At 43.4% G+C, this 13,992-nt stretch overlaps 1 protein-coding gene across 7 annotated transcripts in view; it reads left to right on the top strand.

Annotated features, from left to right (window-relative positions):
• CHFR (checkpoint with forkhead and ring finger domains) overlaps window positions 1–13,992 on the top strand; it is an 893,929-nt gene that overhangs the window by 122,902 nt on the left and 757,035 nt on the right. The gene's annotated exons all lie outside the window — the stretch shown is intronic.

Below are 13,992 nucleotides of genomic sequence, written 5' to 3'. Positions count from 1 at the left end.
CCTGGTTCGGAAGAGCATTACGAGAGACGGTCAAGCGGGTACGTGCAGCCCGGCTCTCAGCAAGTGCTCGAGAGCCACGTATGGCAGTGTGCAAACAAGAAACAACTTTGAAGAACTGTCGAAAGATGCGTAGAAGTCCGAGACGAGGTGATCGACCAGGAGCCATACAGAAGCTACGGAGGTAGCCTGGGAACCTCAAGGGGGCAAGGAAGCCATTGAGAAAGAGAAACCATTGTGAATTGATCTGAGACCCAATAACAAAGCCAGTGTGAAGGGGTCTGGGACCCGAGAACGAGAAGTTGTTGTGACGGGACCCCCAAGTGGAGAGCCGGTATACCTGTCGGGGGGGGGGGGGGGGGGAGTGTCAATGGGAAACTGAAAGAAAATCATTTGGACAAATACGGAGTCAAGGACCCGGCTGTGACTGAGGAGGAGTTCCTCGGGCACACATCTTTCTCATGGCAGTACATGGCAGGGGAGTGTACCAGGTCTGCCCACCCGAGCCACCGGAGAGGTTCATCAAGGGCCAGAGAAAGGCATGGGGAAGGGAGATATTTCCCCCATACTTTGTGAACTAAACCCATCCAGAAGAAGGGAGTCTTTCTTCTGGACTCAGAAGAGAAGTATACAGTTTAGTTTGGTTATAAGTGTAAGGGATAGGAGTAGGGTTTTGACACAGTACGTTGGACCTTTTAGCTACGGACATTCTGATGTTTCCTTAGTATTTTGTTGAGGCAGGGAAACACCTCTTAGAATTAGAGATAGGTAGGTTTTCTTGTTTTGTGTCTAAATAAGTATTTGCTCAAATGCATGCCGCCTGTGTTTCTGTCATGATCCCACAGACAGCACACATCCTCAGGTTGCAGCAGGCACATGAGCAGGTACCAGGGGAGATGTAATGGGCAAAGGCCGGACCACTATGGTTGCTGACTGGCACAAGTGCAATATGGCCAGCACTGACCCCAGTCTCCCTCCAAGATACCTTCTGGCCAGCGCAGGATCCAGCCCCCTCCAAGATGGCCTTCATTGAAAACAAACATGGCCACCAGGTTCATCACCAGTGCCATCATGTCCGTGCAGTCGAGGTGCAAGGAGTGGCCTGAGCTATAAAAGCCACGCCCAGCGCTTCGCGTTGTACCTGCCTAGTGAGCACCTGAACCCTTACTGCCTCCTGCTCCAGCTCTAGCCTGGCCCTGCAGAAAACAGAAAGCACAACGCATAAGGTGACCGCGCTCTGACTAAGCCGCGCAGTCATACAAACGGAAATGCAGCTTACCCGACACCCACCGCTGCAGCGTTTTTGTTTGCCTCAGCCGCCCGTTCCCACGTGAGCCCTTGATCAGCTCCTTGTTGTATCCCTTTGCTGGGCACCCATATTCCCTAAGCACCTGCAGCGGAAAAGAAAGGACATAAGACGTTGGCGCTCTCATGCTCCACTAAGAGCTGCATTGTCTTGCCCGCAGAACCCTGGACTCCAAACAACCACAACTCTGAAGGGCACGTTGCCCCAGCACCTCGCTTGTCGCAGCTGGTCTAGACCGCATTACCCAGAGAAGTAACTGACCCAGGTGCACGCCCGTTGGCACAGAGTGCGCATCAATCATCAAGAACCCAAGAGGTGAGTCTAGCCTTCTCCCAGCCCGTGACACTATGGGGAACAGGGTATTGGGAAGAGAGGTAGTACATGTTCACTTATTCTTAGTTCCTGCCCAAGAACCCATCTGACAACCATAGGGGAACGCAGCATCTCATCCCTGGGACCCAACACCCAACCTCCCCCACCACACAGCACACACGTTTCAGTATTTCAAAACTGTGCTGCTGTGGGGAGGGGTGGGTGGACCACACTACAGGTCAGCAGAAGGCTGGACGCTCCCGCAGGGCACCAGGTAGGAGTGTTTCAGTCTTGTACTTCTGCACCCTTGCAGAGCTCAAATCTGGAACAAAAAATGATTTACTGGCAGAGCTATGGGTGTAGCAGCAAAGTGTGATGAATCCTACCGATTCCCTCACTGTACCCCTGCCTGAACTCTCCTCGCTGGTGTCAAAGAATGGCAGATGCTTCCTGATCCTGATCCTGATCTTGGGGGTGGTGTGCTGCGGGAGGATCTCTTGGGTGGAGACAGAGCCCAGGGAGGTGAAGGGATCCCGTGGGATGAGACGCAGTATTCTCCTTTGAAAGGGAGTAACCTTTCATATATACCAAATCATACACTGGCTTATTGCCATTATAATGTGTTGAATTTCCATATTAAGTTTAGAAATATGGGAAGAGGGGGTGCAACATCCTTAAATCTCCCACTTAAGGAGGAACCCGTTAAACATGATGTGGTCAAACATCCCTGTGGCATAAGTAAACTTCCTTTCCCTTCTAAACCCTAACAACATTGTATCTTGTAAAACCTCAATAAAGCGAACCGAAGAGAACAAGTAAGCATTACCTGGAGCCAAGAGGTTAACAAACATTGCCCTCAGGCATAAGAGACAAAACAAAGGTTCCTTTATGAATAACTGTTGCTACCATAGGAAAAGGGGCTGACATAACCTCTTTAAAGGCAAAGCTTCTAATTGAATGACTATGGGGTGAAAGTAGCAGCTATGGGTCATAAAGCCACATTGCCAAAGGCAATCGAGGTTGAATTGAAAGTAATTGGTTGGTGGCTTGGCAGACAAGAGTGGTTGAAAAGTGGCCCAAGAAGAAAGTTGTTGTCAAAGGAAGACCAAGACATTGATTATATAGCAGAGCTAAAAGGGCATTGGTATAGATCTTGTCTTGTCTTGGCTATAACGTTGTGAGGAGATGTTTAAAGCTGTTCAGTGTAGATGTTTTAACCTTTGTAAGTGTCAGTGGGACTGAAACTTCAAAAGCAGAGAAGTGAAAACTGCATGGTGTACATCTGAAGGAGTTAGGTCTGGCAGTAGAGTGGACAAGGCGGAAGAAGAGGCAGAAGACCGGGAGTGGATCACCCAGGTAGAATTTGAAGCACTGTGAGGAGAATCTTGTATAGAACCGTGTGCTTAATGGTGTCCAGAGAAAAGCACTGTAAAAGGGGCTGTAGAGGAAATTGGTGTTCATGGTGCCAAGAAGGCAGCACTGTGATATCTTCTGAGCCAAGATTGTATTGTTACGTGGTGCTGTAATAAAGACGCACTACATACTGTTTAATGAACTTATTTTTTAACTGTAATTTCTGGAAGAGAAGGATCTTTTCTGGGTTGAACTTTGAAGTGTTAGAAGTTTGCTTGAACAAAACAGACTTTATCAAGAACTGTATTGGAACTCTGTGTCAAACCCGGATTTGCAACTTTTTTTACATTCTCTGAATTTGTTTAAATCGTGTGCGCTGTGTTCCATTTAAATGGTACATAGTTCTGTGTTATGAGATACCATTAATTAGATAGCTCCTGGTTAGAGGAGTATCCAGACATCTGCAAGCTCCTTCTTGAACCATGAATTCCCCTCTCCGCCCACACCCGCTTTCCCAGTCACCCTCCTTTGTCTTCCAGTCACCTTACCATTCACTCCCTACTCTACGAATCTCGCTCTCACAGCTTTCACACACACTCATTCTTACCTTCCAATAAACCTGAACACCCTCACTCATACTTTGTAAGCGTAGCTATGCTTAAATAAGTCATGCATTTTCCCAGGCAAAACTTGCATGCACTGAATTGTGCTCACAAGAGGGGAACAGTTATTCAGGTGGAAACGGGGTTACTGGCACATCCTACAAGTCTTGGGAGAGTGGGTGGATAAAGGACTGGCAGAGCTGTAAAGTAGGATAAACACAACTCTGCGTTTTACTTTACTGAACTCCGTTAATATCTGAGCTTAGTCTATTTTACCAAACACTTTGGGCCTGATGGACAACAGCTTTTTTAAAAGGTGAAAGTCCCATTAAAAATGCTTTGTTTACACACACAAACACACACAAATCCCCCAGCCGCCGAGCTGAGTCTGACCCTTCAAAGTCTTTATCTTCTGCATTGCCAATGTATGGGTAAATACAAGAAGCCTAAAGAACTGCCTGCACAGCTGCAGCAGTTAGACAAACATGTGATTATGTGCCCTCCTCTCTAAGAAGTAGACATGCATTGGAATCTTCACTGTTCATTCTTCTTAATGCTTTTGAGCTACAAATTGTGCAGCCATGAACTGTAATTCCCAAGATGCACAATGCTGGGCTCTCTGAAGACCTGAAGCCAGAACTTACTCTTTCTAAGCTCCCTGATGGTTATGCCTGGAATCATGCACCTGTTTGTGCCTGCGTCGCATCCAGTTGTGGGAACAGCGACTTGGTGACCTTCAGCGTTGGAGTGCACAGTGCCCCCTGATGGGATGGAGTTTTTCCGAGATCTGCAAAGCAGGGGAGTGTATATCCGGGATGAGGAATCCATGGGAGGAACATTCAGTAGAAAGAACATTACCAGGTAATTTGTTTTTATACCTCCTCCGATTGATAAGAGGTATCCTCTGTTACCTCAACTCTGCACACAGAACTCTTGCTATCATCTCTTTGATATTAAGGATAGGCTACACACATAGCCTATAACTGGGAAATGCTTGAAGGCCTCAACATGAAACTACAATGCATCCAAAATACTGTAGCAAGACTACTTGTGAGATTAAATAGAAGAGACCACATAACACCGGTCCTACACAGGCTACCAGTAAAGACATTGATCAACTTGAAAGCCCTCTGCATTGCCCACTAAATCACTACACAAGACAAGAAGCCGAATAAATGCAAACAAAAATCGCCTGATACCAGCTGAGGAGATTCTTAAGATCCATCACCAACCTCCAAATAGAAACAAAACACTTTGAGAAAAGAACATTTGGAGGAACTGCCTTTTCCTATCTGATGGCCAAACTATGGAACTCTTTACGCAAGGAAATAAGAACAATGGAAGATCACCTCACTTTCAGGAAAAGTAAAAAACTTGCCTTTTCAACTCGCCGAGACAAACCCTGATCAATCATTTAACAACCTCTGCATGAATGGACTGCCAAACCCACAAAATCCTGCATCTACAAGCCTAAAACCAAAAACAAGGAAAATAAGGGATACATCTAGAATGCAAAATAATCGCATAACTACAAATATCCAGAGATCACCCAAATCCCACAAAGTACTTCTTCTCTCCCACACTCCTCAACTACAACACATGGCCTAGTGAATGTACTCACCAAAACACATACACCGCACATATCTCTAACCGAGATACAAACCCAACCACCTCAAACAAGTCACACTGGACGCTGCCCTTCTGGGCACAGTGCACAAAACAAAACGCACCCAGAAAGCTCACATGCACAAATGCCAGTTGCTCCTTGTTCTGCATGCATCAACAGATGAGCACATCTATCCTATCCCTCTCTACCTCACTAAATGGAGACAGAATAGAAGAGACCACATCACACCAGCCCTGAGATGTCTGCACCGGCTACCAGTTAAAAAGTGCATTAACTTTAAATTCCTCTGCATTGCCCACAAATCGCTACACAGACTAAGAGCCACATTTCTCCAAGCTAAAATCAACCATTGCCAACAAGGAAGAAACCGAGGATCGAGCAACGACTTCCAAATAGAAACGAAACACTAAGAGAAAAGGAAATTCAGAGAAATTGCGTTCTCCTAGTTGATTGCCGAAATATGGAACTCAGTCCCAAAGGAAATAACGACAGAAGACCACCTACCTTTCAGAATATAACTGAAATCTGGCGATTGAACTCACTGAGACAAGCATACAAATGCGCACCCCCATGTGTTCTACCCTCACCCTCTGAGAACTTTTGAAATAGCTTCCACCAGGATCATGTCATTGCGCAGTGTAAAGGCCAGATCCGGAATGATCTCAGTCTTGTGGGTTACCGTTCTAGGTGTTTCTGCGGTAACTGAGTCCTCTTCTGTTTCTAAGGGTATTGATCTTTCTAGGAGGTTTATGTCGACTTCCCCAAAACCCCTGGTGCCCCTCTCTGAGTTCCTGCTTTGAACTTCAAAGGATTTGGGAAGAACAGTGCACTCGTTCACCTGTTTCATGATATGCTTGTTTCCCATTATTATGGAGCAGGATTTGTAGGTCTTCCTGGTAGTAAGGGTCTATCACACCTGCCATAACATCCAGGCCGTGATTCCAAGCCAAGCCAAGCCAAACCTGACTTGACGCCAACTAGATGTATGTTCTTTTTGGGGCAGTTGAATGTACCCAGTAGGAATGATTTGTCATTCTCCTACCTCAATGATAATGTCACGACTGCTGTGAAGGTCGAAACCAATGGATTTGGTAATGGGAACAGTTAGGCTGGAGGCTTTTGTCCTCAATTTGCTACATTTATGGGCTCCCCAATTTATATCAGTTCGGCAGGAGCCTACTCCTGACACCAAAAGTAACGTGATAGCGTAAGTATGCTGACATGGTGGTATCTTTTTGCCTATAGACTTTTATTAAAATAAAGATAAGAACCTGTTCTCTCTATTTCTAGAGATGTTTTCCTTACCTTTACACAAGAGAACTATGGTGCTCGTCAGGATGCAAGTAAAAAAAACAATATTCCGTCATCTGTCCAAACTAACAACTCTATCCCTACCACTAATAAAGCAATAAAGAAAAGGCTTCAATAAACTTCTTATCCAAGCCCTAACAGCAGTCTCTTGTACCAGGATCCGATTTCCCAAATACACCCAGACCAGGAGAATGACAGCCTTCTCTCTTCTGCTGGTCTTTCTGGAAGAGTTATGGAAACTGTTTCTTGATAGTCCTTTGTACAAGTCTTTAGAAGTCTCTTTACTTCCTCCCATGTATTTTTATCAACTCTTCTTGGGTATGTGATCTTACCGAAACCAAAATACAGACAGTGCTGAAAGCACAGAGTCTATTGCAAACCAATAAAAGTAATGAGACAGTAAATTGCAAAGCAGAAAAAATAAAGTAGTCAATGTTTAAGAGAAAAAAGCACCTGCAGTAACAAGTAAAGCACCAGAGTCCAGTCATAGTGTATGTGAAGCAGCGAACATTCTGAGACTGTCAGTTCAACTGACCAAATAGATTTGCCGAGTTTCAGGAAAAAGCAGAAGCGCGAGGTGACAAAATGGAAGATTTGTTCTTGTGAAAACAGAAACGGTAAGAAAAGGTAATTTCTTGGGGCGTTTATAAGTGAAAGTAGTTATATGGTGACAGATGAACATGAGATTAATGTAAGTAGAGAAAAACAAATGAGTTCTGTTGGTTTACCAAGGTTATATTTTTAACAAGGAACGTGAGAAAAATAAATGTGTTCATTGGATGTGTGCAGGTTATTATTCCCATTGTTGTAGAGCGAGAGCATTAACGGAAGGGAATAATATTGTGGATACGACGGAACACAACCGGTTTGTCAGTGGGAGTTAAAATGGAGATAAAGAAAAAATGTGCAGAATTAAATGAATGAGCAGACACTGAAATGCCAAGTGGAAGTGTAATTAAGGAAATATGCGAGTCGGTACCATTCCAAGTGGCTGGGCAAATGCCTAATGTGAAACTACTACAAAGACGAATGTCGCAAACGACAATTTGAGGAAAATTGCCCACAGCCACCTCATTCAAAAATCTACTTATTCCACAGAAACTGCAAGTGACATATTAGCAAGAACAATTCTTGTAATATACAATAAAAAATCGGAAGGCGGGCTTCTAATATTTGGAACCTTCAAGGCACTGGAATTGTTGAAAAATGCTTACTAAAACATGGCAGATTGATGGCACTTTTAAAAGTGTGCCCCAATCCATTTAGTCAACTCTACAGGATACATGGGGTGATCAACGTTTACAGAATCCCTTTAATTTATGCGTTAATGCCACCGTGGTCCTATGAAATATATAGGGAATGTTACGAGGACATTACGGGTGCTTTGTTCCCAGCAATTAAGCAAACCAGTCCATTGACAAAAACACAGGGATGTTTCTTCTATTTTATGAAAGCAGTGTGGAAGAAAATACAAACAAGTGGATTGGATGCAAAATATGCTAGCGACACAGAATTTGAATATAATGTAAAACTGTTATTTGCATTAGCATTTGTACCCACAAACCAACTAGAACATTGTTATAAAATAATAACAGAGTAAATATTACACTGACAACGAAACAGGGTTTGAACCTATTTTGGATTATTTTGAAAGTAACTGGATAAGTCAATTAACTAGAAGTGGAAAAAGAAGACGGCCACGATTTGAGAGACGCCTGGAATTGCTACGTGGCTACCCTCGAGGGAACACAAAAAACAAATAATGGATTAGAAAAATGGCACAATAGTCCACGCCATTCCTTCGGCATCCTAAATCCCCCAATTTGGAACAATCCTTACAAGATTTAAATACAGCACAAGTGATTTCCAGAGAGAAAACCAGTGCATCAAAGAAAAAATATGGGATGCAGTAGCAGGATTAAAAGAATGTATTCAATATTATGGGAATTCAAGCGAAATAACATACTTACAAAGCATCACCTTTAATATACAGTACTGATTTTTGGGTGCAGAAACGCTGCGAAACAGCCATCCATTTTCAAAAGAACAAGACAAAATGAGTTGTAAATAAAACAATTAAAGTAAAATGTGTGCTTACCGAAAAGAATGAGACCACAATTATATTCCAAATCCAGGAATTGCATCACAGGCATCCGTAGAAACACGCCAAAACTCCATCCAAAGGAGAAACCAGTAAAAGAAGGAAAACCGCAAACGTGAAATCCATCCAGAAGATGCCCAAATTTGCAAAATCCATAGGTCCAACGGGCAGGTTATGCCAAAAATACATCCAAAAATGACATCCACTGGAGAAAACAGTAATAAAGAATAGACAAACAGCAAACATGAAATCCATCCCAAAAATGACCCACAAAATGACCAAATCCACTAAAAGCCATAGGTCCCACGGGCAGGGATGCCAAAAATCCATCCAAGATCCGATGGAGAAGAAAAGTAAATGTGTCAGTCTTCTTCTCGAACAAGCGCAGCGGTTAAAGAAAATGGCGTCTACCCAGTTCCGGTATCGCGAAATCCCCACAGCGGTCGACTGGTTTAATTACAGTTACAATACATATTTTCGTTTTTTCTTAAAGTTAAGAATTACATGCGAGTTAAAGTAAAGGTTAAATAAAAATGTTTTCTGATGAAAGTTTAGTGTTTTTTCCTCTGTAATTTTGTCTTGTTTTGTATAGCAATATTATGACTCGGTACCATCTTCTTCTTATTGCTGGTGCTTTGTCAGGACTTTTTACATCTTGACTATTGTGGAGATTACTCCCTGCCAGTTCCTGATCCTTTTGGTATCTTGTCACATATGTTGGGTTTCCCACTGTGACGAATGAGATCACTGCTGAGGCGCTCTGAGATTAACGATTTTTTAACATTTTTTTTATTGCTTCTTTTGCCGAGAATACATACTTCTATTTCAAAATATTCTTCCTTCTTGGAAAGGGTTGCGATCAGATTAAAACTAATTCTCTGTTTCTTCTGTGAGCAGCAGTGCAATATTAAATATTGTGCACTGTACCCGGATTACACAAATAATAAAAAAAATCGAAAACAACAAATGTAGAGTTGGCCTAGTACTGGCTTCTCTGGCTGCTCACGTTTGTTGGAACCCCAGCACTCCCACGTAAAGCCTTTCTACATCCCTGTCCAGACCCTTGGTGTGATGGCAGCATTCCTGCAGGATGTACACAATTTGAGTATGGCCCTAAATACCTTGCTGGACACCACCTCTTGGGACAGGGGGTAAGAGGTAGGGTGATTGATCACGCTGCTGCTCGCTATTCTACTAACCATAAAGAACACTCTGCCTCTGACCACACCCTGCTCTCAAGATAACTATGCATTTTCTCTGGCTATTGCTGGTTTTAGCAACAGATGGAGTGGCTCTAGCAAATGTGCACCTGACATTGTGATGGGGGTGGGGCAAGGGGAAGAGGGAAAGAGAGACCGAGGTAGCAAGGGGGCACAAAAGGGAAATGACGGAGGGAAGAGAAGGTTGGGATGGATGGATGGATGGATGGATGGATGGATGGATGGAGGGAGGGAGCAGAGGATGGAGGGAAAGGACGGTCTAAGGGATTAAAAACATTCTGTTCACAATATATTCAACATGCATTACCTCTACATTTCATAGAATTTTGACATTAACTTTTTTTTTTTCAAGTTGGGATTTCCCTATCTTGGCTGATAATCGTGTTTGCGTACTATGCGGTTAATTTCCCAATCTGTGTCAGTCTACGCTTGTTTTCTGTGGTCCAATTAATTGAAAATGTCAGATAAAATGAGAGGATCTCTGAGCTAGTTAATTTAAAAATCAAGTGCATACAAATTATCATATGGCCACACGGATAAAAATGACAGCACTTTACCCTGTCCCGTCAAATCTAAATATTCATGAATAACACACAATACTCCCACGTGCTCAGAGTATTGTAAAGTTCTAGATTTAGTTTTGGTTATCTCGTAGCAACCATTTTTGCTAGCATGTAGTGTTCCCTTTCTAAAGAAAAGGCTTTTTTCCTTGGTAACAAAATGGTCACTGACAAGTGGCCAACACATATTTCAAATTGTGGGTGTAATAAGATGGCTTGATTGTTGTTGTGGGATTGATCTCTGCAGGTGCGCTAGTTACCACTCACAAATTGTCTCTTGAAACCTATAATGCTATGAGGAAACGATGGGTGGCAGCGAGTACACCAATTCCCTCAATCTTCCCACAGAGTTCGGAAACAAGTACACATTGGATTAAAGTTCGGGAAGGAATCACGCGCTCAAAGCCCCTAATTTTGTAAAGTCCACCAGTATCAAGTAATATATCACTGAGAAGATTCAGATAGTAAAAAAGATGTTTATTCTTCAAAGTGGAGACAGCCGACACGTGTTTCGACCTCCTGGTCGTTGTCAAGGCTGTATTAAAAGATGCCCCCACCTGCATGCGCTTCGTTGGGGCCAATAATTATGTAGCAATAGATGCATTAAGTGTAACACTCTATCTTTGTCAGAATGTACTTGTCAGCTGTAATCGGTGCCTGGTTTGCGGATTCTTGTTTACATTTCTTTCTTTTCGGAAATAGTATAATGACATCAAAGTTGACCTCTAATTCAGTCAAAATACATTTCTAGCTTCCATTGTGTGTTGAAAATGTGTTTCTCTTCCTGTTGGAAGAGTTCATCCAGGCGGTGTGATGATAGCCATGTGGTTTTTGGCTTCTTTCAGTGGCCTAGTATACTCTTAAGTTTTTTCTTGTTACTGATGATCAGAAATAAATGTTGAGTGTTTGGGAGAATGTTGTGTTTTCAGGAAACTGTTTCAGTGATGTTTGTTTTGGTATAGGGTAAACCCCTTCTCTCCAAGTTGTCTTCTTTTGGACTCCTGTTTTATTTTTCACATTATTTAGTTTACGTCTTTCGTGCTACAATGCATTATGAGGAATCTCTGGATTGTCTTGACTTACCTCTACAGGAATGGAAACCGAAGATGTCCATTCTATATCTTTTCAATATCCTGTGTAGTTGGTGCTAAAAACTGGACACGATCTTCGCATTTCTTATTTCTTTTTTTAAGACTGCAAACTGCATGTCATTTACAAGTCCCCAATGTCCTAGTAAACCTCATGGGACTCTAACATGCTGGCTCAGTGTGGTCTTACTTGCTGTAGACTGCAGAACTGCCTAAGGGATGGGCCCTCCAGCCTATGCCCTTTGTAATTCAAGTACATAGAATTAATATCCTAGGATCAACTATTCTTTGCTCAGCATACTGCAATATATTGGCCATAGTAATCGTTTGTTATTTTATGTATTAAAAAGAAATGCTGATCACACTTTTCATATGCTTTTCTTTAAAACGTTTTATTGGTACTAAATAGTCTTTTTACATGGGGGATGCCAGTGATTTGATTGAGGGCCAATCAAAGCCCTGTCAATACTAAGAAACATGTTTTCAAGAACATTTAACACATATGAAAGATGTGATGAGCATTGATTTTATTGTTTTAACATAATTTATGCAAAGACTAATATAGTCTAAATATTGGAGTACGGATAGTGCAGTAGTTAAAATTCACCTTCAAGCTTTATTTTGACTATTGCACATACTAATGGGATTCCCCCTCCTGTGCTTCATGTGCCATTATCACAGTGAACAGCACTCCCTAAAGGAAATGTGCCTTTTTTTTCGAGTGGCGCTATAGACCATTTCTTACCACTTCACAATAGCCCTTAAGCTGGTGTGTCTATGAGAAGAATGGAACCTGATGGCTGTACTTCATTATGGATTGAATTGATCTCCAATTTATGCTGTGGTGTAAAAAAGCGCCCGGTACCCATTTTGGGTTGTGTTAAATGTATTTGTATTTTGTATTTTATTGAATTTATATAGCCTTTTACTCCAAAGTTCCAAAGTGCTTTACATGAGAACAAGTAAACATACAGCAAGCATAAGATGACAATTGAACCACAACCTGATAACAGCATAAAGAACAACTTACAATTTTACAGCGGGGAGGTGAACAAGGGACTGGTAGGTGATAGAGGTGTTAAGGACGGGGGAAAGAGCAGGAATGTGAGGGAAGAAGGGCGGAGAAAGTGAGACAAGAATCAAGCGGGGGAAGGGAGGAAGGGGATAGGAGGGATGGAGAGGGTAAGGGGGAAGGGAGGAGGTAGAGAAGGTGGGGTGCTAGGGAGGTGAGTGGAAGAGGTATGTTTTTAGAGAGGAGCGAAAGGAAGGGTAGGAGGGAGAGGAGCGGATGTGAAGGGGGAGGCGGTTCCAGTGGAAAGGAGTTGGAAGGAGTGGAAGCGGGTGGGGGCGCAGGGTGGAGGAGGAGAGAGTAGGAAAAGATTAGCAGAGCGAGAGGACGAAGAGGGGGTATGAAAGGAAAGAAGGGAGGAGAGGTAAGGGGGAGCAAGATCATAGAGGGATTTGAAAACAAGACAGAGTAACTTGAGTTGGGAGTGGAAAGGGAGCCAACCTACAGAGGTGAGGGAGGAGGAGATGGAGTTAAGAGGTGACAGAAGGCATAGGGAGCGGGTGGTAGAGGGATTTAAGAGGGGAGAGATGGGAGGAGGCGAGTCCGAAGAGAAGGGAGGAACAGTAGAAGAGTCTGGAGAAGAGGAGGGAAGTAATTAAAAGTTAAGTGGTGTGAAAGGTAAGGAGGGGTCGAATTTTACGAATGTCAGTGGTGAAAGCGACAGGATTTAACAGTGAGAGACATGTGGTGAGATAGAGAGAGGCGAGGGTCAAGATGGAGACCTAGGTTGCAGGAGTGGGGAGAGAAGGAGAGGTGGGCGGGCGAAAGAGAATGAAGGGGGCAGGGGAGGGAGGAGGAACAGTGATGGCAGGAGAGAAAAGGAGTTCAGTTTTATCAGTATTCAGAGTAAGGAAGTGTGAGGACATCCAGGATTTAATAGCAGAAAGGCAAGAAGAGAGTTTATCATGAATGTCAGGAGAGAAGGAGAAGGAGAGGAAGAGTTGGGTGTCATCAGCATAGAAGTGGTGCGAGATGCCAAAAGAGGAGATAATAGGAGCTAATAAGGAGGTGTAGAGTGAGAAAAGAAAAGGGCCAAGGACAGAACCTTGGGCAACTCTTTAGTTGAGAGGAAAAGAAGGGGAGGAGGAGCCACCCCAGGAGACAGAAAAGGTGCGGTTAGAAAGATAAGAGGAGAGCCAGTTAAGAATGTTGTCCTTGAAGCCAAATGATGAGAGGGCGGTGAGGAGAAGAGGATGGTCAACAGTATCAAAAGCAGCAGAAAGGTCAAGGAGAATAAGGATGGAGGAGTGCTTTGTGTAGCGTGCAGAGAGGAGAGAGTTGAGAACAGATGTGAGGGCTGTTTCAGTGGAGTGCAGTGGGCGGAAGCCGGATTGGGTGAAGGGAAGGAGTGAGTGGTTGGAGATGAAGGAAGAGAGTTGAGAATAGACAATACGCTCAAGAAGTTTAGAAAGGAAGGGTAGTAGAGAGATGGGGCGATAGTTGGAG

This window comes from Ambystoma mexicanum, chromosome 10 (assembly GCF_040938575.1).
Source record: "Ambystoma mexicanum isolate Mex_15411 chromosome 10, UKY_AmexF1_1, whole genome shotgun sequence".
NCBI lineage: Eukaryota > Metazoa > Chordata > Amphibia > Caudata > Ambystomatidae > Ambystoma > Ambystoma mexicanum.
This window is presented reverse-complemented; position numbering and strand designations above follow the sequence as displayed.